We start from the raw sequence: 26,361 nt of genomic DNA, 5'->3' as shown, positions 1-26,361 counted from the left end.
GACAAAACAATTGGCCTCATTTAACTACCTAGAGAATCGAACCCGCGACCTCTTCATTACCAGGCGACCAACATTAACCACTACCCCAAGGCCGCCATATTGATTTTATTCAATCACTATTTATGCACAGATGGGACTAATCGGAACCTATAATGGCGGGATTAAACAATTGGCCTAATTTAACTACCTAGAGAATCGAACCCGCGACCTCTTCATTGCCAGGTGATAACATTAACCACTAACCCAACTCGATTTTCGAGCTCAACCATTTTGTTGGCTTTATTTACACACAGGCTAATCGAAATCATTCAATATTGACATCGTCGACTTGTAATCAGGGGGTTCCAGATTCGATACTCGGTGGAGGCACATAGTGGTCCGAATCACCACTTTTCAACTGTAGGTCCACTCCTGATTAGTCTTGCCGTGCATAAAGTGGACTTAAAAAAAACTAACTCAATCTATCAATCAATCAATATTGACTCTACCAGGAATCGAACCCTCGACGCCTCTTGTTTTACAGAGCAATAACCTTAGCCGCTAAGCTTTCGGGGGGTACAGCACCTTCGGCGCCATCTTTAAATCATTTCTTCATGTCTTTGCATCACACGCAATAGTTGCGCGCGCATTTCCTCCACAAACACACTCACACACACAAACATACGCACATGTTAGGTTAGCATACATCAAGAAACAACGTGACAAATCCATTGACCCCCTCCCCCCTCAGCTTCCGATGTCTTCAACGTGATCAGACACGTTCTGCTGACTCAACAATAAAATCGCTCGTACCCCGCTACACCGGATGTAACATAACACCTGTCGCATCGAATTTTTGCTGACGCGTAGAAACGAAGTGCTGTCATTCTACTTGCGACGCTAAAAAACAACGACGAGGGAGGGGTAAAACGCATTGATCTACGAACAAAGATATTGCCGTAGAGTTTACACAAGTTAAAATCGCGATTTGCCCAAAATGTCAGAAAAGCAACGCATAATAGGGAGAATACGACATAAAAATACTTATTACCACAGATAATACACGGACCATTTTTCATGCACAACGGAATGATTTACGTGCTGGATTTTCAGGAGCTTGAAATTATTTTCTTATGTTGTGCTTCTGGGCTACTTATTCTGTATATCTCGTAACTTAGATGTAGAAATCATTCAAACGTAACGTGCATTAACTGAACAATGGCATTTATCCTGGTAGAACATTTTTATGAACTTAAATAAAATAATTAATTCGACCTTACGAGATATGTCCCGAATTATTAGCAGAAAATAAAAGCAGGAATGGATGGGTGGGGTGAGCGGATCATTGCGCTGAGACGCATTCAACTGTCAGTGCCAAAGAGTAAGATATGATTGGCGGAGAGGTTGCTATGACAACGCTTTACGTTTCGAAACATCCGTAGGGTGGCTCCACATGTCCGGTTTGGTATACGCTCAGATTACAAAGGAGAGATAGGAAGTAAGCGATCTTATTAATCTGTGACTTTACTGTAGCGCGATTAATGAGTTCCTTTAGACTGAAGGGCCCCGTGTCGCTTGTCGCTTCGGTGTGAAATCTCCGTGTCGTGCCGCTTGTCTCCTGTTGCTTGACGCTTGGTCTGAAAGCTCCCTAAAAGTAATTTACACATACTTTTCATACACCAGTAACTGTAATTTAGTTATTTTTTTTAAAATGAGTTACTGTAACTGAGTTACTTGCTGAACCAAGTAATTTAACTCAGTTGTTTCTAAAAAAAGGTAGCTTTCTGAACATTTCTATGTATGGTGGAACCACCAGCTAAAAAACCTGCTCAGTCCCGCGACTCCTGTGAACCGTACTCCCGCGAGTAGGTTAGGAGGGAGGGTGGAGCATGCTTCCTTATGGCCCAAGCTGAACGGATCGAGGGGAAGGTGCGCGAAGGATTTTAGCCGAAGTACAGCGCCATAAACACGCTGTAGCCGAAGGTTCTTTTGCTTGTGGTCACTCTACACCACGGTAACCCATGTCCCGATGCCTCTACGGTCTTCTTCTTTGCAATCCAACAGACCTCCCCGATTGTGTAGTGGTAACCTTATCGCCTTGTAATCAAGGGGTCCAGGTTTCGAGACCCGGTGGAGGCACATAGTGGCTCGGGTCCCACTTTAAACTGTAGGCCTAGTCCTGATTAGCCTACCTGTGCATAAAGTGGACTTACAACCAAAATAACACCTTCTAGTCCGTAAGTTTTTCTCTTTCCTCTTTATTTTTCCTCTCCCTGTCTCAGCTTTGATGTGCTTCTCTCTCCTTCGTTTGTCTCCTTCCACTCTCTCTTTCTTTCACGCACATGTCTTCACCTCTCTCTCTCTCTCTTTGATCATTCTCTGGCTTTCATTCTCTCTCTCTGCTTTCACTACCTTGCCTTCATCTCTCCCTCTATCTTTCACTCTCTTCCTTTCATCTCTCCCTCTATCTTCCACTCCCTTGCCTTCATCTCTCCCTCTTTCTTCCATTCCCTTGCCTTGATCTCTCCCTCTTTCTTTTACTCCCTTGCCTTCATCTCTTCCTCTATCTTTCACTCTCTTCCTTTCATCTCTCCCTCTTTCTTTCATTCCCTTGCCTTCATCTTTCCCTCTTTCACTTCCTTGCCTTCATCTCTCATTCTTTCTTTTACTCCCTTGCCTTCATCACTCCCTCTTACATTCCCTTGCCTTCATCTCTCCCTCTATCTTTCACTTCCTCGCCTTCATCTAACATTCTTTCTTTTCCTACAATGCCTTCATCGCTCCCTATCTCTTATATTCCCTTGCTTTTCTCTTTCTTTCACCCTCTTACTCTAATTTCTTCCTCTTTCTTTAATCCCCTTACTTAATATCTCCCTCTATCTTTCACTCTCTTGCTTTCATCATCTCCCTCTGGCATTCACTCCCTTGCCTTCATCTCTCCCTCTTTCTTTCACTCTCCTGCCTTCATCTCTCCCTCTTCGCTATTCCTCTATCTCCCTCTCTCGCTCTCCTCTTAAAGAGAACCTATCCCACCATCTCCCTCGACGATTGATCCACGAATCACTTGCAAACGACCTTGCGTCTCTCGCGGTCAAGGCTCCGGTTCAGCGGTGTGTGGGTGTGTACCTGGGAGGCTGCGCGTGCGCCCTGCTTGCTTCAGTTTATCTCTCGGAGCTCTTATCTCCGGAGAAGTGTCTCCGCCGAACAGTCAAAAGTGAGCGGTGGTGAGGTGTGAGTGAACGCACAGTGTACGCGAGTGATTCGTTCGGTCACATGGAAACATTAAAAGTCTCGCAATGAGGCTCTTCGCGCTCCTCCTAGGCGTGTGGACGTGGACGGTTTATGCGGTAAGTGTTAAGGAACCGGAAGTGCGGTGTGAACTTATGCTTCATTGTAATAAAATAATATACATATAGGTAACAAGGATGGATCACGCCAATACTATTTCACCCTCCTCTTTGTATCCTTATAAGCCAGAGTCCGTGGCGGAATGTTTAGAGTAACGTGCTGTGAATACAGAAATCCTAGGTTCGTACCCTAGGATCGCAGAGTCGAAACGAAAGTACATTGTACCCAATTAAAATACTCATTCAGAAGTCCCTGCTTTGAGGACATATACAGAGTGACACACAAAGTTGAACGTACGTCCATTTTTTTCCCTTTTTGTTGCCGACCTCCGTGCAGGAGGGGTTAGCATAGCTAGGGGTCCCGACCTGGGCATGGGTGTTCTGTGTGAGTGTCCCTTCATCACTCATCACATCATCTCTCATTCTCATTAAAAAGTGAAAGGAAAGCGACGCCTAGTAACAAAAATCCAATATATTTTTTCGGCTAAAAAAGAAATAGAAAATTAAGCAGCAATTGCATATTTTACCGAATATTATAAACATTACAGAATATCACGATTGTGCATATTATAACTTTTATATGTGATTGTAAACAAAATGAGGTATGTAATACACGACACAAAAATGAACGTACATTTGAAACCAAACCTATAGCACGCACTCGTATACATTTAACAAACAAATTATGGAAAGTTCCCTCTCTAGAAGTACACCTGTTGTGCGTGCATTGTTTTGGTGACGAAAGTTTCGTCAAGAGGACACCACAATGAAATATTCGAACGGAAACATTAATTGCCATTTTCTTTCTGAAAGTCGATTAATATTAAGAAATTGGAATGAAACATGTCTAAAGAGCAACATTGCAATAGAACAATCGTCAAGAGTTACAAATGTGACGGTAGACCTAGAAATACATAGAGCTGTTTTCTATGAGGGAAAAATGCGAAATGGGCACGAACATAATATCATTTCCACATGTAAAGAACACGTTACTAGTGCCTATTGGCATAGTAATCCGAACGTCTAGAACAATAGACTGTCAGAGCCCGGATTTTGATGACATTTCATCTTTTAAGTGGTGCAACGTACATATTGCTAACTAGTACAGAAATCCTGAACACCCTCCTCAGGTTTATTTATTTATTTATACATACTCCCCATAACAGAGCTATTGCTCCACTTACAACGGGGGCTTACAAGTAAATAAACTATGGTACATAATATCCATATACATAAACATAATATTAACATATACATAAACACAAATATTAACATATACAAACACATAAACCAATTGCATATACACAAATAATTAAATGATATTAATGCCTATTTTCAGTTTGTGTTATATTATATTGTATTATAAAATTATATTTAGCATTAATAAAATAACTAAAAATATAAAATTACAATTTTTTAGACAAAATACTAATTATGAATAAATTGTTTAATGACAAATAAATTGTTTAATGACAGATAAATATCTCTCGTAGGACATAGCAAAATCAATATTAACATTATTTTGTATTAGTACATTATGAGCTTTACATATTTGAACCATTACTGAATTCTGATGTACAATATTTTTAGAATTAACCAAAGAAAATGGCAAATAAGAACGCAACGTTCTAGGTTTAATTGTGAATCCTATCAACTGAAGACAATCTTGAGCATCAATTAAGTTATTTATAAATTTATAAAGTAAAATATGTTTGGCTAGTTCTCTTCTTGATTGTAATGAAGAGAACCCAAATTCAGATAAAATAGTATTATAGGATATTCTTTCTAAATATGAAGATCTTTTAAATTTTTTGTAATATAAATATCTTACGAACTTATTCTGAACATTTTCAATTAAATCACGGTAGCATTGAAAATAAGGATCCCAGATGACACTAACATACTCTAACTTACTTCTTAATATCGAATTGTATATTGAAGCAATAGCTTGAATATTATTAATTTCTCTGGTAGTTCTAAATATAAAGCCTAAAATTCTAAATGCATCCGATACTAATGTTTGTACGTGCTCTCTGTAAGTAAGCCTTGAGTCGAGTAAAAGTCCCAAATCCTTTATAAGTTTAACTCTATTTAAAACTATTCCATTCATAGTATAGTTATGAGTATAAGATAAGTTATGTCTGCTAAACGTAATAGTTCTGCATTTACTTATATTAAAATCTAACCTATTGGTGACACTCCACTGAAAGCAATTGTTTATATCTTTCTGTAATTGCGCTAAATCACTTATATTTGTAATGGATTTAAATATTTTTAGGTCATCAGCATAAAGCAGATAATTAGAATTTTTTATAACAGAGGATAAATCATTAATAAATATTATAAAAAGTAAGGGACCCAAGTTTGAGCCTTGCGGAACACCAGATGTAACATTATATAAAGGGGATGATTCAAAATTGTAGGTGACATAGAATTTCCTATTTTTTAAATACGATGCTATTAATTTTAATAATGGAAACGAAAAACCGAAATTTGCTAACTTATATATTAATATATCATGATCTAACTTATCAAAAGCTTTAGCAAAATCTGTATAAATAGTATCAACAGAGTAACCATTGTTAAATGAATCTGCCAAAAATTGGGTAAAGGAGATAAGATTAGTTAAGGTTGATCTTTTGGATATAAAACCATGCTGATGGTGAGTTATATACGGTTTAACATGATAACAAATTCTATTATATAAAATGTGTTCAAAAATTTTTGCTGGTGTTGAAATTAAAGATATAGGCCTATAATTAATGATTTCCTTGGCGTTACCAGATTTTGGTATAGGAGTTACTTTACTTATTTTCCACCTATCGGGGAAAATTTGGGTGGTTATAATCAGATTAAATATGGTGCATAGAGGAAACAATAAGCAATCAGTACATCCTTTAAATATGTAAACGGGTATACTATCTGGACCACTAGCTTTCTTCGATTTCAGTTTTCTAATAGAAGTTTTACATTCAGATTCAGTAATACTATCTAATACTAATGGTTGATTTACTATCATAGGTACTTCACTGGGAATTGAGTAAGTTGGAATAGAATCATTAAAAACGCTCTTAAAGAATTGCGCAAAACCATTAGCTATATCTTTGTTATTGTCAAGTAATACTCCATTATAGGTTAAACTACACTGATTATTAGTTGATTTCTTTTTACCTTTAATATAACTCCAAAAAAACCTAGGATTATTTTTTATGGATTCTTCAGAATTCTTTATGTAAATCTTGTAAGCTTTGGTTATCATAGATTTTGATTTTCTGCGTAATTCAACAAATTTCTTCTGGTTATATTCTGACAATTTACGTCTATGTCTATAATACTCTTTATATTTAAGTAATCTTATAATATCCAGTGTAAACCAAGGCGGGTACGATCTTCTCTTATTACGCTTCCTTATGGGTACATTATTACCAATAATTTTATCTAAAATTTCATAAAAGTAGTCCAATGCTACGTTGGGATTCTTAAATAATGTTAAAGGATGCCAATCAGTTTGATTAAGATTTCTACATATATTGAAAAAATCGGCATTACGGTAATCATATGTATAAATAGAACTTGACTTAACATTATGAATAGTTTTGTCATAAAAGCGGTGGACTTGAAGTAATAAGGGAGGATGATGAGCATCAGAGCTTAGAAGAGGGAAGGAGTTATGATTAACCACAACATTGTTAGACAAGTTGGTCAGTACCAAATCCAACGTTTTTCCGTTGTTATTTTTTACATTATTTATACTTTGTAATTCCAGTAAACTTAAAAATCTAAATAATGTTAAGGAAAGAGGACAACCATTTTCTAAGTCATAATTAGAATCTACAATTTCTGGAATATTAAAATCTCCTACAATAATCAAACCACAAGAATGTATATTACATAGCTCTTCCATTCTGGTAAAAAACATATTGTAAATTTGTAATTTAGTATTAGGTGGGAAATAAACTGTAACCACTATAATGGAAGAAACACTAGTTATTATCTTAACACAAACAATCTGAATATTTTCTATAGTTATTTCAATGTTCTTGGTCCTCAGAGTACTCTTTACTGCAATTAATGCGCCACCACCTCTTCTATGTAACCGATCTTGCCTAAATACAGCATAGCGAGTATCAATAAATTCACAGTTGTTAATAACATTGGAAAGCCAAGTTTCTGTAAAAACAATTACATCATAGTTTTCATTTAGAATACTTAGATATACATCATCAAGCTTAGTATTAATACCTCTTACATTTTGATAGTATAAATTCAATTCATTATGTGATTCATTATAATCCATGACTCAACTCACCATGATTACATAATATTTTGTATATCTGTTTCAGTTTTTATTACAAAAACTTGCCTGTCATTTGGGGTCTTTCTTAAACGAATAGAACCAGAATTATCAATCCAAAGATAGGCATAGTTTTTTTCTCTTTGTAATTTCCTAGCTTGGCCGAAAATAGTCTTTCTATATGGAGTAAGGCTATGATTAATATATATTGGCTGATTATTCGTAAACCCCAGATGATTTGTATTTAAATTTCTTTTTACCTTGCGTTTTTCAATCATTTTATCCTTATCCACTCTTCTTACAAACTTTACAATTATACCCGGAGAATTATGATTGCTAGAATTCTTAAGCCTATGACATACGTCTATCATTTCCTCTTTAATTTCCAAATCAAGAGCCCTACCAACATCCATAACAGTTTGATAAACATTTTCGTTAGATTTTCCTGGAATACCAATAATTTCCAATGCATTCCTTCTGCTATATTGTTCCAATTCATCAAGTTGAACTTTAGTGTTTTTTAATTCTTGTTTCAACTCGGTGTTCTCCTTTTTCAGTTCTTCGATGTGGGCGAGGCAGGCATTGATTTTGTCCGACTGGGATTTTATTAGACTAGAATTATCATCCATTTTTACATGTAACATTTCTAATGATTTACCAAGTTCAATTTCCGTCTCCTTAGTTGTTTTTTTAACATTAATAAGTTCTTCCTTTAACTCTTTCACGGAATCGAAAATGTTTTGCAAAGAGGGAACACCTTCTACTAAAGGTTCTTCAGAATGCATAGATCGTCATTTTTTAGAGTTGCATGATTTACACCTCCATGGTCGATTTTCAGATTTATAAAACTCCAGATCGGTTTCATTAATGTTCACACATTTAATATGCCATAGCTTGGAACAGTCAGTACATGCTATTTTGGCGTTAACATCATTCCGAGGAACTGGTTTATTACACTCACCACAATTGCTCATTCTTTACGTATTATTAGAACAAACACACAGCACAGTAAATGTCTATATGGACAGTAACTGAGCACCCACTAAAGCACAAGGAGGTGATAGTCTGTGAACTCCGATGCAAATGAATTGGCAACACTGATAACAAGTGAATGTTTGTTTATCAAAACAGTTCAACGAAAAAATCAAGTTTTACGTTCATAGCTCATTGAATATGCACTTATATTGACTTTTAAGTAAATGTCAATAAACTTAGTATACTTACATAACAAGTCTCAGCAATATATAGTCTTCAGTTGCCTGTTGTAGTATTAAAATAGAATTTCATCGGAGCACACACCTTATTCACCTATCACATACTCGCCATGTTGGTTGGTTGTTGAAGAAATGTAAATTTTTTGGGTAATTTCTTGGTCATTTTTTACCATTTTTTATTTTTAGGTCATTTTTTTAAAAAACTTTTGTGTCATTGCATGCTGAATCATAAGACGTTCAACAATTTCTGTTCCATATTCAGTAGAATGTTATCTTGCGGTACTTACTCTGTGTGTTTAACTACCAGCGCAACAAAGCAACAGGCACCTTTAATGCAGTGAAATTCTTCTTTCTCTCCAAATGTTTTTCAATTAATAGTTGTGCTTTGACTGTATAGAAAGTATGGTTACCTATTTTTTGTGAAATACTCTGATATTTGTTAATTCTTCCCATTGTTATTGATTGTGATCCATAAAGTAAGCGTACAATGTAAAGTCAAGTCAAGTACGCCAAATGGAATTAACTATGATATGCAATAGGTATGAACAGAAGTTTGGACATTAAATTTTACACCACGCCGTGGAGTTACTGCCACGAAATACCATTGTACTGTATTTTGAACATACGTTCTTTTGTCAATTAATGACAAATATTATGTGTACATCAATTTTGTGGCTCAAAGTTATGCAATCTGTTTCTATTTTCTATTGTAACTGTTAAAAAGTTGAACAAATACAACTTAAGCTTTGCAAAGCAAACATCAAAGAAACATTTGCTTATGATCCGAATGATTGTCAAATGAAAAGCAGGCATCCTTTTTTTTTCTTTTTCACGAAAGATGTAGTCGTAGATCAAGTTTGTGGCAATAATTTAGCCACCATTAAACACAGAATGCGAGGTAACCACCTGCCCCTCCACTTATAGTTTCGTCTCTTCATGGACATTTCGTTTAGTTTGTTTTTCCATCGTTTCACAATTCACACAAAACAAAATTATCAAAACCAAAAAGGTATGTTAGAAACTTCTTAAGAAGTTAGACAACATTGCAATAACGGGAGTTTCGTGTAATATTTCAGAAATTGCAGTGTGTGTGTGTGTGGGTGGTAGAGTGTTTGTGTGTGTGTGTGTGTGTGTGTGTGTGTGTGTGTGTGTGTGTGTGTGTGTGTGCATTAGTTATTTGTATGCCGTGCCTTAAAACTAAGAACAAAATAGCCTTGGGAAGTTTTTACACTGTTATCTTTACCACGGATTGTAGCTCCAGGCAACACTGACGGATCAAGTTTACCAACGTACGTTGCTAATCATACCAGCTACAGTCCGTCTGCGTTAGTAAAGACGATTGATGCAAGTGCGCAACCGCTAAATTGACGAGTCCATTGACATAATAGGGGTGACGGCTGTAAGTGGAACGCAATGGGAAGCAGGTTTAGTGAAAATCGTCTATTGTTTCATACACAGTAACGTCGCCGGTAAAATACGTTAGAAGGGGGAAGTTATAGCCTGACAAGTTAAATATGCGCAGATAGCTGCGGAGCACTTCCTATTAGGTCATTCTCCCCACCACTCTTCTACGTACTGGTCTGACCTTGAGACTACGAGTGGTGCCAACTCAGCAAAATTAAGCTAAAACAAATATGACAAACTATTTTTACTGTGTAGATTGTCGGTGCCGGCTCATATCAGTTTATCAGTGGTTCAATTGATTTAATCCGGTCTTTGAAAATGCGTGCGGTGCGCGGATCGTAAACTGTAGTATTACGCACGCGCGTTAACGTTTATAACGAAAAGAAACTACTGGGAGAATGACTTCATTTTCTAAACGCGACATCGAGCAGTGTCCTGTTTTTTTTTTTTTAAGTCGAGTGGGGTGGGTGTTATTTTGTTTATCGTACAACAATCACTACGAGAAGGCAATCTGATAACACGCTTGCTTGTGTTATTTTTTAAAGCACTGAAATGTTCTTGCTCTTTACTCTTGGCTGCATATTTTTGAAATGCAAAAATCAAATCATGCCGGGTCCAATGAAATCCACAATCTGCTCTGGAAAGCCCCTTAGAGGACAGGCCAGAGAAATTGTTTACAATGTTGCAACATATTTGCGAAATCAGAAGGAGTTACATAAACTTAAGTATAATGTTGTCGAGTCCACAAGCGCCGCCATGGGAACATCTAAATGGATGGTTTCTCAAGTTTTAAAAGAATTGGATTGGATTGATTTGTTGTATTAAGTCCACTTTATGCACAGTAAGACTAATCGATACTGAACGTACAGTTTAAAGTGGGATCCGAACCACTATGTGCCTCCACCGGGAATCGAACCCTGGATCCCTTAGTTACAAGGCGACGACGCTACCACTGCGCCATCTGGGAGTTCAAGTTTTGAAAGAAGGAAATGACTCGCAAAAGGTGAGCTGAAGTTCTGTACTCCGACAGGTAGAAAACAGTCCAGGAAAAAGCGAATACAAATTTCGTTGAAAATCCTCAGATCATTCCGCTCCCTCCAGGTTGCAACACTGCGAAGAATGGAGTGGGGAAATGTGGTGTGAGCTGCGCAACAGCTATTTACAGTGTCTTGTTTTTAGACTTGTCAAGTTATACTAGTTGCAACAGCCATTACAAGTCATAAGCAAAACAAAACAGCCGAACGCATCCAAACGAAATACTGATCTCAAAACCTATAGGGTTTGTTTCGTGCATTTTTCTGTCGTGTGTAGATTCGTCTTCTCCAGCTAGTTTCGTCTCATCGATATTATATATATATATATATATATATATATATATACACACATACACACACACACACACACATACCGGGTGTTTCATAAATACTTGACGGGTCACAAAAAATTATTGCAAGTAAAGTAATGACTTTACGTTAATGAAACCAATCCAGAACGAACGAGAAACTGAAACAGTGTTTTTACATCAATGTGTGCACCACGGCTGACAGAGCACGCATCGACATGATAGTCTACTTCTCTCCACACACGTATCAACATGGACCTGTCGATAGTGGCTACCGCTGCAATGATACTCTCCCTTAGGGCTGCGATATCACGCGGCATTGGTGAGACTCCACAAGAGTCGCACGGTGTAAGGTCCCGTGATCTTGTGGACCAAAACATTGCACAAAACACTGTGACTAATGTGGCTGATTTGAGTGTCCCTAGCGGTAGGGATGTGAACTCTCAGCTTAACAAAACATACGCGCACAAACTGTTTACGTTTCTCGGTCGTTCTGAACTGGTTTCATTAACGTAAGTTCAATAGTTTACTTGCAATAACTTTTTGTAACCACTCAAGTATTTGTGAAACACCCGATATATATATATATGTATATTGAATGAGAGAGACCTTACAAGAGGTCCCTGCTACTTTCCTTGGCGTTATATTAATGAGCAATGTGTCCCATGTTTGCCATCCCACCCTGTTAGGGATTTGTAATTTCACTCCCAAAAGACATTACCAGATAGGCAGATAAAGACTGCAAGCGTGGGTGACGTTTTATGTGGTAGCGAGCTACGTCAATCTCAGTCCTTTGAGGGGCTAGGAAGTTCCATTCATTTGTGTTCTCGGTGGTTAAGTGTTGAGCACGAGAAAGCATCCTTGCAATATTAATTTCCTTTGTTAAAGCGTCTCTGTTGTGCTTCAAATCCTTTCTGATGAGATTTCCTCCTTTGCCTTTATTTCAGTTGTGAGGGAGGCCATAGGAAGTATTTGTACGAATCACAAGCTCTCGCGATGATGTTCTATTTGTAATATTCGACCTGAATATCTGGAGCATTATGGAGAAATTGCGAGTTTTTCTTTCGAGCTAAAATACACTTTAATATTTATTTATTTCTTCTTGAACGTGTTGAACTCGCGAGGTTATTACATTACACTTGAAATTGGAAAATGTAAAAAGAAAAGGAGAGGAAATGTTTTCAAGTCCACATTATGCACATTATGTTTGTGAATGTAAATGACTAAAAATGATAAAAGGGTATGGACAACCTATGGTCACAGTTACGTCACGACCTCGAAAGGGACTACGATTCAATGGCCTAAACCCCGTGATGCGACAGTCCTCTCATAACTCTGTCCTGGCTCTGGAGCAAAGTCGCGCATAGCGGCAGACAAGGAGGGGGGGGGGGTCGGGCCGGCAGAGGGAAGCAGTACACGTTGCTGCGAAGGCTGGTAACTGCAGTCGCTTATCCTCCTCCACGCAAATCGATTCCCTCTCACGTGTTCACTGGTGAAGACGTCTCGCGTCACGGCTTGCACAGAGACTTGTTTTCGTTCGGTTGCTCCAGAGATAAACGGAACAGAGTATGGGTTAAGGACAACCGCGTGAAGTTCCATGGGGTGACGCAAAAGTGCTACTGTTTCTAGACCAGAGTCCTCCACGTTCTCTTTACAGCCAGTTTCCAAACTATGCTGGCTCAACATAGGAAAATTTTGGATTTCCCACTGGAAAGCGAACACAGGACCTCTCACAAAAGATTCGAGATGGCTAACCATTCGGATATGCGAGAGCTAATGTCATTTAAAGAAGGGGGTTATCCAGAACTTTCCAGTTGTATTTAGGAGTGTGTAAGTTGTAGCTGAAATCACCATAAATCGGATCTTTATGAAACATTGCATGGGTGTCTGAATTGAAGGACGTTAATTAAATCATTACAACACAAAAAAAAATCTTCAGATGCAATTATCGCATAAAACATTCACGGTATCAAACAATAATTAATGCAGAAATTTGCACCCATCAGGTCTTTTCGTTTTGCCATAGTCTAATGACAATGCTAGGACTGTATTCCTTTGTTGTTTTGCGTCACTTTTCTGTCACTTTTGGTTAATCATGACGAAGAGGATGAGAGACGATAGGATGAGATCAATATAGAGGCATGCACTGTGAACGCCCATGCTCAGGTCGGGACTCGAACACGGAATCTTAGGAGGGGGAGTACGAAAGTCGGTCACTTAACGCGTTCAACCATAAAAGCTGCACTATGACTTTATTGAACGGGAGATGCTAGAACTAAGCAGCTTATTTCTCATTCTAATGGACCAACAGCTTTGTAAGACATTATCCTGTCCACGCCATGTAAAAAATTGGGAGGCTATCTACTATCCACAATATATACACGCAGGCACCTACTCTGCACTCTCTTGGAATGTATTATTGAAAAAAGCTGATATTTCCACAGAAAAATCATGCTCATACAGCAACTGTCGTAATAGTCGTGCAACATCCTGAACCTTCGCCGTCGACAAAGGGAACGCTGTTAATGATTTCATTGATGCCTTCTGCACAGTCACTTGTGGACCGCTTCCAAGATTTTCGAGACGTGATGGTCGGTGCCAAGTTTTCTTAAAGAGAAATAGATTCCGTAAGATTACATCCTCGCAACGGCATCACGTGAGTCTTAATCATTTTGTGACTAACCTCCAGAAACCGTTCATCCAAAGACGGTTTCTGGAAATATCAATGCAATGGGGTGTCCAGGAGTGAGCTGCTGATGGGCCTGCAAGATTGTAGTTTACCTTAGGTTTATGAAAATTTAAAACCTACAGGTCCCAAGTTCGAGCCATGTTTAAGAAATGGAAAGCCACCTGCTACTCGTAGAATGTTCCAGAACAACTTTCTAATAGTCTGGAGGGGAGTATTTTTGTGTATATATATCGTCCTTTTTTTTGTACCTTGTTACATTTGTACTTGGTACATAGTCTGAAGAAGACCTTGCTAGAAGGTTCAAACGTTACGTTTAGTTTATGTTTTATAATAAAATAAATTTCTGCCTTGGTCAGCATATTGAGTTTTTCAAGAAATAGATGTATCATAGTGCTTGTGCTTTCTTCCGCTTCATCTGTTCAACATTCATTATCGCCTCCCCGATGGCTTAGTGGTAAAGATCTCACATCGATATCAAGGTGTGTCGGATTCGATCCCATGCTTAGGTACACTATACAGTGGTTCGGATCCTATTTCAAACTCTATGTCGAGTCACCAGTGGCGGCGATTGGGTTCGAAATCTAGGGGGGGAGACAAGATGCAAAAGGGGGGGGGGCAAGGACAGTTTACTTTTCCTTGGTAGATAAGGTTTAGTATAGTGCAGGGGCAAAAGTGGCAAAAAGTGCCCACCCCTAATTGCCGCCACTGCAAGTCCTCATTAGTCAGACTGAGCGTAAAGTGGGCGTGAAACAAACATTGCCATATGTCGTCCTGAACTATCCTAAGAGAGAGAAAAGCTACTCAAAATAACCGTTATTAAAGGAAGAAACAATAAACCATTAACAGGACAAAAATGAGATTGTTCTAGTTAAGCAACGTACTGGTTTAAATACTTTATAAAAGAGATTGTGCTTCGATTCCAAGTGGCGGAAAAGGTTCTTTCAGATACGCATACTTCACTTCACGTGACTTGTTTTCTGTAATTTTCCTAGCCAGTGCTGGGATGGTAGATTTAGCGAAGGCCTTTACACTTGTCCTCCTGGGGTTTGCGAAATCCAAATGTCAAGCTCTTTTCCACCCTGCACTGCATTTTGTAGACTAACGAGGCTCTGGCGTTTGCAGTCACAAGTAGTGACTCGTGTTGCGTCATCCATATAATATATATTTGTCATTGTCTCAACTGAATTCTCTGTCAATATTTCTTATCTGTAACGTTGCTTGAATCACCATGATCAAAATCACGCCTTTAGTAATCCAATCCAGTGGGCCTCTTCTCTATGTAACACATTTTCAAGAGATGAAATCATCGGATGTTACATTTTATGAAGTATGCCCACATTCATTATAATCTATATTTATTTAGTAACAATTTGATACAATTTGCATTTGTCTTGCTTTGCGTATCTTTTCTAGTCCTTTAGGCTAATCGTTACGAGAATGATTAAATGAAATAGATGAAGGGGAGTAACGATGATAAATAATGCCAGGACTCCAGCTCCAAAATCTTCGGTGGCGAAACGTGAGTCGACCATTGACATACTCAGTCGTTCATGTGACGTTCAAAAATTGAAACAGGATTATTACCTTAACGGCCATCTCTAACAAAATAAGTAAAAGAAAATAGACACCCCATGGAGGTACATTGGCTGCAAACTAAAATGAATATCAATAGCGACAGCCATCTTCTGTTCAGATATCTTTGAGTTTGACTGTACATTCATTCATGGACGAGGAAATATTGCAAGCACTTTGGAAGTCGAAATGAAACTGCAGCAAGAACGTGCTCGCCACGTGAGTTTCTACCTTAGGATGCGAGTGCAGTTTCGCTCCATTGTCCAACATGGAGCTATTGTCAGTGAGCGAACTGTTTACTGCAAGGCCATCGAGCCGACAGTCGGCGGGCTGCATGTTAATTTCGTCTCAATGGAACGTGGAAACCCCACAATATGACAGAATCAGGGTCCATACTAAAATAGGATTTATGAGGGAAAATTGAAGAGATTAATTGAACAAATGCCAATTTGAGAATGCATCAGCCTCCACGATGGCCTAGTGGTAACGTCGTGACCTTGTAATCCAGGAAGCCTGTGCCGTGGAGACACAACTTTAATGGTTCGTATTCAACTTTTAACAATAAGTTTGTCCCAGATTTGCTGTCCGGGCATTGTGTGAACTTAAAAGAGAACAAGTAAAGTAGTGATACCGTTTATGAAATAATAATAATTCTACTTTGACTTCATGAATGTTGTCTGTATTATTGCTTGTCAAAATATGTATATAATGGATTGTGAATCCAGGGTGTATCATATAATATACATGGTGTATCGGAAGTCCCTTACCACCGCTTGTAAAATCCGCAATGATGTATTTTCATGGAATTTGATATGGTCGATACAAAATATGCCTAGGGGACATCTTTTGGAGTATGTCACGGGGACGGCCGCCATCTTGGTTCCGCCATCTTGAATTCAACTTTTGTATTTAAAATGATAGGTTGGTCATGTGATACATGACCATAGGCTAGAATTTTGTCCGGATGTCAAATATGAAATCAGATTTCATGTAAATTCATTTGGTGAAAAGTTATTGGCAACTGAAAGTGATATTTACCTGTTACAGAATGTGCTCCACATGTTGTGCTTGCTGGGCAATGCACGTGTTCAGACGCTTCTCCCAATGTCTGTGGACACCGAGCAAGGTATCTGGTGAAATTTGCTCAAAGGCAGCCATGATACGTTGTTCCAGATGACGAAGACAGATCACGAATTTTCACACCATACACCATAGCCTTAACGTGTCCCCAAAGGTAGAAGTCCATTGGAGTTAGGTATGGTGATCGGGCAGGCCATTCAACTGGCCCACGTCGACCAATCTATGCCCCAGGAAATTGTTCATCCAGGTACTGACGCACCTGGACGCATAATTGGGAGGCGCAGCATCTTGTTGAAAAAACCTGGGAGAAATGTACCATCTTCCGACATCAGAGCTGGCAGTATCTTTTCCTGCAGCATCCCCAGGTATTGTTCCGCATTTAAATTTCCTTCAATGAAAAAAGGACCGATTATCCGTGTTCCCCATATACCTGCCTACACCATAATTTTGTCTGCATCTGTCATTTTGGAGGGATCTAACCATGCGGGGTTGTCATGCGACTAATATCGCATGTTTTGCCTAGTCACCTCCCCATTTACCTAGAAGTTAGCTTCATCGGAATGCAGTATCTGCATAGCGACGTTTGGATTTAGCCGTAATTGCGCGATAGCCCACTCGCAAAACTGCACGCGGTGATCTGGATCGTCCTCGGAGAGGTGTTGCTGCATTTGCACCTTATACGGATGCCATTTGTGACTCTGTAGCACCCTGTACACTGAACTGTGACTCATAGCAGATTGCATTGCTATAAGACGTGTGCTTCGCTGCGGTGACGTCGAGAAAGAGGCCAACACTGCCGTAGCTGTTGCTTCATTCGTGACTGTCCGCGGTCGTCCACTACGCGGTCTGTCCAAGACCGTGCCCGTCTCCTCGAATTTGGTTAATAACTGTGCCACTGCAACATGTGACACAGGGTGACGTTCTGGATGACGCAGGTTGAAATCGGCAGCCACTGCACGGGCACTTCTCCCACCCCACAGTTTGACGATCTGGATGCGTTTCTCAGTTGTTAATGGCGTGGTTCAGCACCTGCAACAAACAGGTAAACATCACTTTCAGTTGCCAATAACATTTCACCAAATAAAGTTACATGAAATCTGATTTCAGATTTGACATCCTGAGGAAATTCTAGCCTATGATCGTGTATCACATGACCAACCTATCATTTTAAATACAAAAGTTGAATTCAAGATGGCGGAACTAAGATGGCGGCCGTCCGCGTGACATACTCCAAAAGGTGTCCCCCTACGCCTATTTTGTATCGCCCATATCAAATTTCATGAATATAGCTACATCACTGCGGATTTTACAAGGGGTGGTAAGGGACTTCCGATACACCATGTATATTAAACGCTAGCGCAAAAAGACTGATTTGAAATGAATGTTAATATCAGTTTCTTAAAAACACTTAACTTGTCACTTCATTATTCAAACATTAAACGCCAGCACAAGAAGAATGAGTTGAAATGATTGTATGCATGTTGAATGAATGTATATCTACAGTTTCTTGAAAAAGACTTAACTTCTCGTTTTGTTATTTATGCATTAAATGTTAGCACAAGAAGAATGAATTGAAACGAATGTTCAGATCCAATCCATAAAGACAGCTTTGCTGTATAACTGATAAGTTTAAAAAATGCAATAATGGATGAGAAATAGAACTTCAACAGCAAACTCTCAGGAATCATTTTTCGGCTTCAAATCTGAGCCGATTTCCTTGCACCCCACAAAATAAAAAACGTTTAAACGCATGGCCATGAAAATAGGCGGCTGGGCAGAATTGCGCTGGTGCCACATATGGGAAAAGCAAAGCGAGAGCGGGACCAAAGTCGCTGGTTCCCGCTCACTGTTTGGCAACGTCAACCAGGCTGCGTTGCCTAGTTCGAGCGTCAGACCGACCTCTCTCCGGGGCACTTTTGTGTCATCCCTGACCTTTCGAGCAAATACTGTCAGTTTGTATCATGTGGATTACAAAGACGAACTCTACAACGAGATCTTCCATTCTCTTAACCCCCGAACATACGGGATTGTGCTCCGATGTGGCAACAGCGCGATCTTCTGCCACCCGTCTAATTTCATGCCTGTGCGTTTAGTTCACGCACTGCTCACGTCGCTTCATCTACGTGCGCATGATTAGAACTGCCCGACAGTCAGGATACAGCTAAATCAGAAGCGTGACCAGTTCTTGAATTGTCCTCGGAAATCGTCACTTGCGTCACGACAAAATATGATGTTTAGAAACAATGTTGATGAGTTCATTTAAATTCTTTGCAACCGTGTCCCTAACGATATGGACAAAGCGATGTATGGCTTAGGTATCGCCCACCAGCCGAGAGAGGAAGCCTAGTGTAAAGGAGGATTCTTTACAACGTACCTACAAAGTCATGAAATTAGTTTTAACTTTATCCAGAATCTTGTGAAAAAGATGCGATTCGTGTTGATAATATTCCTTTAACCAATTAATACAAACATCAAGCAGATGAGGTGCATTGCACCGCTCTTGACGCCAGCCAGGGTGTGGTTATCATCATGCTCTTGTCATCTTCGCCTCCAACTACTTCTTGATGAGAGGCTGAAGAAACCTTGTATCTGCTTATGCAGGAAGGTCAAAGGGATAATTCATCATAGAGATCTCCATCTCGGAAACCGAACGTGCTCACCTTCTTGATTCATTGGTTGATTTAGTTTATTTTTCTTCGCTTTTCTACCAGCTTTTGCTAATTTCGAAGATGATGATGAAGGTAATGGCGGGACAATCTCAAACACACATGGACGGCAATAGAGTTGTAAGTGGTCGGAAAAAATCCGGCTTTTTTTCTTTTTTAAAAAAAGGCTTTTTTCCGACATTTTTTCGGACTCTTTTCACAAAAGTGTCTCAAATCAATGAAAATACAGGAGTCGGCAGTATTTTCCCTGTTCCATGGTTTTTGTTTATCCCCCTATTGTAAAATAGACACTCATTTCTAAATATAAAATACAACTTACAATATGAAATTAGTAGCTAGACATAACAGTGTTTTAAGAAAGCTGGCTTTTTGAATGTGCGGCACTTTCTGAGTGTTATCTTCATATTTCGGCAGGCTTATTAAATAAATCTATGTAGTATAAACATATTTACATAACTAGAGTAGTTTTGTATGTGTTAACCTAATAATATGATTTTCAATGTTAGAATTTTTATACGAACACGTACACGAACCAAAAAAAAAAATAAAAAAAAATACTGCTCTACCTTTTGAAAATCTAGTATCAAATCTCTTTACATTAAAGTTTGTGTTCAGTAAAATACATTTGTATTCTGGCTTTCCAGTACATCATATATATTTTGCTTAAATGGGCGCTAAACCTGGACACGGAGAAACTAGTGATGTATTTTGACTGCTTGTTGCAGTGGTTCTCAGCCTTTGTGAGACCACAGCCAGTAAATTTATTTCTTATTAGTCAATTCCCTCATCCCAACAATATCACTAATAAATACATTTCTGATCGTTAAAGTTTATATGGAAATTAATATGCATCCTCAATTAATATTAATATATCATCAAGTATGCCATTATCATAGTTCAATTATGTATAGACTTGCTATCAAATATAAAATTTGATTTAAATTAGTTGTCAACCCCTGGGTACAATGGACCTTTTGGGGCCCGGCGGTTGAAAAATACTGTCATAAAACTGAAGCAGAAGTAAATTAGAGTGGCCACAAACGAAAAAAAACCAACTATTTAAGAAATCTGAACTGGACCTACAGTTTGAAATGAGATCCGAAGCACTCTGCCTCCACTGACGATTGAACCTCAGACCTCCTCTTATTACAAGGCAACGGCATTACTTTATTCCACTCCAGAGGCCCTTTTTCCAACAGCAATACTTGCAATTTGTTCTCTGTGATTTCGAGGCTAAATTAAATCTTAATCTCTGATGAAGTAGCAAACAATCTTGTTAAGTATAGAGAACATTCAGGCCGAAGCAATACATGACAGTGGGGGGTCACATTGAAGTGACAAGGGCTCTTCAGTCTAAGCAAGCATCCACCACGCATGCGCAAACAAGACTGAGGCGACATGATGCATGCCATTGAAGGAGCTTTCAGACTGAAGTCACAGATGACAAGCGACACAATCTCCTTCAGTATAAAGCAAAACATTCACCGTGCATGCAAGAATAACAGACCGAAGCGGCGTAATACAGGCCATTGAGAAAACAGTATAGACCGAGCAACATGCAAGTGACATGTTTAGCTCGTTGTAGCACTTCAGTTCAAAAGGTTGAATGGATTACTGAGGGTCTGCTTCCAAGTGACACATGTTACTTGTTGCTTCTGTCTGAAAGTTCCCTGAGAAAACGGTACAGGCCAAGTGACAACCGACACTTGCAGCTTATGTTGCTTCGGTTCAAAGGTTGCATTTACTTCAAAAGATTGGTTGCCGAGAGTCACGTGTCGCTTCCGTCTCAAAGCTCCCGTTAAACAGGATATATACACACATCCACGTAATACGTATACTTCTGCGTATGTGTTGTGAACAGTAAAGGTTTTTAATTGTTCGGAAACATGGAATATTTTGTTATTAACATTTATTTCATATTTTATGGAATCAACATTTAAATTCAGATACAAACATGTAGAAGCTTGTTTTAAGTCCATTTGATGGCCGGATGTGCTCATCAGGACTACACGTTCAGTTTTAACCCTAGCTTACCCATGCCGTACAAGAAACTTACATACTTTTACATATGTGTACCTACAACATACAGTACATACACTTTTTTTTTTATCACTACAGTACTATTCAAGAAACCATTTTATTATTGAATCACTGCTTCCTTTGCTGATTATATATGAGCATGAGGGTGTTCACAAAAACTCACACAATCCATTATAATTTTTTTATTAATGCATTTTTGTTTGTAGAGGTGCAGTTGTTTATTAACTATAATAATTACATTAATTACGATCATTACCAACCAATTGTACACTGTCAGTGGCATGAGTGTCTCGAATGAGACGTATTCAAAGAAAGCGCCTGATATGCCCACCGAGTGCATTTTGCCTCCTAATTACATTACATTTATATTTTTATGAACAAAAGTATTAGAGAAATATTGGGAACATCCTAGGGAAGAATGTAATTAATTTTGAAACAGTTGAAAAATCTAGAAAATGTAGGTGGTGGGCCTGCAAGCCCCTCCCCCCACCCCTCCTTTCGGTAAGCTAAGGTTAAAATTGTATCTGAACCACTATGCAACATGTGTATACTGAGATTGGCCAACATCTGTCTCTTGGCTGCTACATCATGTATTTTTTTTTAGCTAGTTGTAAAATACAAACCTGTAAACTCATAACAGCAACTTCAAGTAAAATAGGTTAGCTGCAATGGGTAAAAAAAAAAAATTAAGTTTTTTTTTTAAAAAAAAGGCTTGTTTGCAACTCTGGACGGCACACATCACAATTCCACAGATGATTATTCTGGGCGTGGGCCCAGACGCCAGAGCCTCGGTTGACTTTGGGGTGCCTTACCAGGTCACCCCTTACACCCCAATACTAGAAGTCTTTGCATTCGTTAGTAGACTTGTGAATAGCGGTATTTGTGGCGAACTACACAATAAATGTTTTTACAACTACGGCATGCCTTCATTCAAATAGACTCTGATATTTAGTATATGGCTGGGTCAGCGTACGGAGAGAGCGATGTATTCATGACTTTTTAGATTCACCCAATTTCCTTAATCAATATGCTCGTATATACATATGTACATATATACACACACATGTATACACACACGCACACATGTATGCATATAGATTATATTCATTCCTCCCCTCAACCACATAGCTCTAAGCCTACACAGAGGGAAAAGTTTGTTTGGAATAACGAAAGCAAATACTCTCTTAGGCAAATATTTGTTTAAATGGGTCGACAAACAAATGATTGTTCACCAGAAACAAATTATTTTAGTAATCGTGCGCATTTACTTAGAGTTACCACATAACTCAGTCAAAATTATGAAATGTAGTAAAGGCTGCCAACTTTTTTCATTTGCTGTTACCAAAAACAGAAAAAATAATTAACCAAACATGTTTTTTAAGCCAATCATATTTTTCTGTGTATGACAAGACCATAACAAGTTTTCCTTTCCCACGCTTTAATTGTTACACTTTTTCCTTGTCACAAACATTAGTCTGCAGGAAATCAATTAGTCCTTTTGTTAATTATGCGTAATTTATGTACAGTAATTACTTTTATAATTACATAATTTCTTCCTCTTCCGTTTTCTGTCGCTGCAGCTTGCTGTCACCGTTGCTGTATAATTTCCATCACATACCTCTCGTTACTTTGTTTCAACAAGCTATTGACGAGGCATGGGAATGTATTGTTTCTTTCCATTATGTTGGTGTTACACTTGGATAACTGGGAAGGGGTGGGTGGCGTATATGGGACGATGTCTTGTAAAAATTAGACAAGGTGGTTGATTTTTTAAAATTTGAATTCAATTTTTTTGGGTGCGTCAGAACTGAGGCTATTTTGTAACCGTCACACTAACATACGGGGTCCAGCCCCTTATCATAACAAAAATAAAAGCGTGTCTGAAAACTAAAATTTCCTTACCTTGGTTAAAAGCTGAGGCTACAAAGGGCGATCGAGCACAAATAAGACAAAACACAAGAAGACACAGAATTATACTGGCCATGAGGCCAGTCGCCAGAGCCTCGTTAGTCTGCAGTCTAGGTGTACTACGTGGAAATGAGGTTGACTATTGGGTGCACTATGTGGAGGGAGCACCCATTACACCTCAGACAAGGTGGTTGATAAACAATTGTAGTTGTAGGGCAAGTGTGCAAGAGCCACTCTTGTGACTTCCGCGGATATTAACAGCTATGTGAGTGGCACAATCTTCGCAGTTTGGAGCGGAAAAACAGTGTCTGCAGCTGTGCAAGGGGTGTGTAGCTTCAAACCTGACTATGTCTGCTCATTTGTTCTAGCTGATAGAATCCATAACCACCAAAAAAGTAACTTGTTTGCGTCTAGCCTTAAGCCTGGTCCACACGTAATGTTTAATCTTCAGTCTTGCGTGATCGTCCCAGACGGATCAGACAAAACATTACGTGTGGGCCAGGCTTTACTTGCTTAATAGGTTGTAGTGAAATGGATATCTCGACATTTCTCTTTTTAAGGATCCTTTCTGCTTTAGGAGATAAACGCATATTGAACCAGTAAGGTATACCAGCTCTGTCCATACTTAATGTGGCATGTGCCCGGCATGGGTGTAATTGTTTTAAATCATCCACAGGAGTTTGGTTCGGTTGATATTTGACGAATCGTGCAGGAAGTACAATGTTAAGAGACCTAGAATGGACGGGGCAATTGGGCATCTCTGACAATCTAACATTGAGAATGGACTGAGTTGGAATACCAACGATATATTTGTGTCACCAAAGTTACACATGTCTAAGTCATCCTCCTCGATGGCATAGTGTAAAGTGCGTACCTGAGCGTAAAGTGGTCTTACATCAAACTTTTGCCACGTGTTTAAGTGGATTCAACTCTGATTTCGAACAAGTGAATATTCCTCTTATTAAATTGTTAACAATGTAAACGGATTTTATGTACAGTCACCGGCAATAAAAATGGGACACCTCCATCTTGAAACACTCGCTTCCCTGCAAAGAGTTATGTGTGTTGCCTAAATCTACGGAGTTGGTTGAAAAATTGCAATTAAAAATCCACTTATCGCCGTAGAGTTAGGCAATTTGCAGGGTAGCGAGTATGTCAGGACATAAGTGTCACTTTTTTGCAGGTGACTGTACATACTGTACAACCGTTCGAGATTTTTCAGTGTTATATTTAACTGGAATGATTTAACAATAGATATGCCTCTAAATATCGATTTCTTTCTCTTTGATGTAGGTAAGTTGTGAACATCAGAGTATTTGGATGGGAGACGCTGTTGATTGGAGGTGACTGACTACTCCTCTGAGAATAAGAAAAAGCCACCCACATATATGTCAGGTGTTACGCAGCTGAGATAGAGGAGCAGGTAAGACTTATTAGAATAATCCGTTCAGCGTCTCAGATTGTCTATGAAACAATAGAGCGTTATTTTTTGGAGTACATTCATAATTGGAGACATAGGCGCCGATTTCTTCCAATATTTGAGGATGCCCAAAGTTAAGCAAAGCATACCGTTTTCGACGAGGGGCAAGTTTTTTTTTTTCAGTAGTAGGGATACGCTTGAAATAAACTTTTCAAATATTATAATTACAATTAAGTTACTCTGAAAACACATCAAACTTTATCATCTGGAAAAGAGAAATGAACTATATTTTGATTACATATATATCATACATTTGTTTCTAAATTCACTGTGTACTCGAAAAGAAAAATATTAAAGTGGGGTACACGCGCAGGCATGCTGGACACTACCTAGGTATAAGCACTCGGCTGGGTGATAGACAAACTCCACATTTTTTATACGCTCATTTCAGGAGAGAATCCTGCGTAATTTCCTGCTTCCTTGTATGCAAAGTTCCTGTATGCAAAAGTTTTATAATAAAAAATACCTGTAGAAGAAATAATTCGAATTAGAAATCTTTAGAAAATAATGACTTAAATGTTCTCACGCAGAATCATCAATTAAATTATGGTATTTCCATCACATAAACAATGTGTTGTTCCAAAATGTTGAAACTTATACATTGGCCCCCTTACAAGGGGGGCCCAAGTGAAGATTCGGGGGGCCCGGGCACGCCAGGACACCCCCGTTTTGGTGCCCCTGATTGGAGATCTATATTGTACTATGATTAACACACTTAGTGAAGAGGAGAGGAATTTTGATGTAATGAATTCGCAGCAGATCCGCAGTGCGTTTAACTACACATATTCACGGGTTCTAGTAAAACAATACACTCCAGCTGGAACCAAAAGACCTTTGGACGTTATGGAAAATATCCAGCTTTTGGTCCACTCTGCAATGCATCTGGACGTATGGAACAATGCCAGCTTGTCCGTGTCACATCACGTTTTTCCAATAAATGTTGTGAGTCGATATTCCTCCTTGCGGCAATTTTCCAGTAGCGAGTTTTGATCCGTATGAGTCACTCGCAGCTGGAAAACTTCCCAGAATTACGCAGCAGAACATATATCAACGTCAACTTACGAATAACTTTGTATTTCTCACTTCGAAACATCCAAGAGAGTCCATTTTTAAGGATTCAGTCTTCACCATCGAGAAAAAGATGTTTGGAATTTTGCTACGGACATTTTTCCCAGTAGTGACAGTCAGTTATGTGAATGTAAGAAATTTCAAGTGGTAACTTATCTAGTGAAAGATAAATGTTTTCCTCCAGAGATTTGACATCGCAAGAGTACGATAAGATAGGGGACATTGTCTTCCTTTATCTGACAGAGCACTGACGTTCTTTCTTTTTTGAAGAAAGAAAA

This window comes from Lepisma saccharinum, chromosome 4 (assembly GCF_977018435.1).
Source record: "Lepisma saccharinum chromosome 4, izLepSacc3.1, whole genome shotgun sequence".
NCBI lineage: Eukaryota > Metazoa > Arthropoda > Insecta > Zygentoma > Lepismatidae > Lepisma > Lepisma saccharinum.
Note: the sequence above shows the minus strand (reverse complement) of the source record.